Raw genomic sequence first — 1,124 nt, forward strand, 5'->3', positions numbered from 1 at the left:
CAAGTCTGAGCTGCATAGCGAGACCCTGTGTCAACCAAATACATTAAAACAGATCGTTAAGTGAGGAACATCTGGGAATCGTAATTTCTTATCCCCCCTCTTCTTTCTTCCTTCCTGTTCTTCCTTATTGCTTTAGGAAACCTGTACACAGAGACAGTTGCAAACATATTGATACCCTGGGGTCTCTGTAGTATAGTGAAATTAATTGAAGGCTTTCTTGGGATACTTTCCAACTAGGTTCTCCTTGAGGGGTCCAGAAAAGGTTTCCCTTTCTGGGTAGTAAAGTATTGGTACAAGACAGTCTGAATGACTGACTTTTATTCTGAAAAGAATACCGCTAAACAAAAGCTTTTATATTATTTGGAACAGTAATATATTTACTGCTAGATATAAACCTTAAGAAGTATGAATAATTGTTAGTATTTCTACCTGGGAGAGACTGATTTTTAGCGCATGAAATCTGTAGTTACTTGGCATTTTTGTCTTGTTTTTGGTTGCAAAGTTAGGTGTGACAAAATTGCCAGTTTTTTTTATGCCTTTTCCACAAACTGAAATTCCCACTGAAGTCTAAGGTTACGCCCTGTGCAAGTGCCCGAGAGCGGAGCCACAGGGTGAAAGCAGCTGAGGTCCACTGAAGTGGCACCCTGTTTTATGTGACTCATGCTGTTGTGGATCAGGGCTGGCCATCCGTATCAGCTGTCCTAGTCCATGTTTAAATTGGACCCTTCCCGGTTGAACTGCTCTTAAATTTTTTTTCCTGGAAGGTTAATTATTCACATGTTAAAATTAGAACAAAGAGTAGATTATTGCTACTTCCTTCTGCTATTATTTGTTCAGAATGACCAAGCTGAAACTTCTAGGTAGGATGACTTTAAAATATTTACAAAGCCAGGTGTGGTGGCACATGCCTGTAATCCCAGCACTGGGGAGGCTGAGGCAGGAGGATCGCTGTGAGTTTGGGACTGCCCTGGCTCCAAAGTGAGTTCAAGGCTAGCCTAAGCTCCATAACAAGTTTTTACCTAAAAAAAAAAAAAAAAGTTTCTTAAGTCACCAAGAGCCTTTTCAATGGCTCAAAGTTGGGGCTTGTAATGGGGCACTTTATTTTTACAACCAATAAATTTATT

At 40.1% G+C, this 1,124-nt stretch overlaps 1 long non-coding RNA gene across 1 annotated transcript in view; it reads left to right on the forward strand.

The window, feature by feature from the left end:
- Nucleotides 1–1,124, forward strand: part of LOC111813272 — a 14,111-nt gene that overhangs the window by 11,058 nt on the left and 1,929 nt on the right. Inside the window, exon 2 of the long non-coding RNA XR_002818575.1 lies at nucleotides 889–892. This is a non-coding gene — a long non-coding RNA (uncharacterized LOC111813272). The remainder of the gene's footprint in view (nucleotides 1–888; nucleotides 893–1,124) is intronic.

The sequence above is a fragment of the Octodon degus genome, unplaced genomic scaffold (genome assembly GCF_000260255.1).
Source record: "Octodon degus isolate 3935 unplaced genomic scaffold, OctDeg1.0 scaffold00177, whole genome shotgun sequence".
Taxonomy (NCBI): domain Eukaryota; kingdom Metazoa; phylum Chordata; class Mammalia; order Rodentia; family Octodontidae; genus Octodon; species Octodon degus.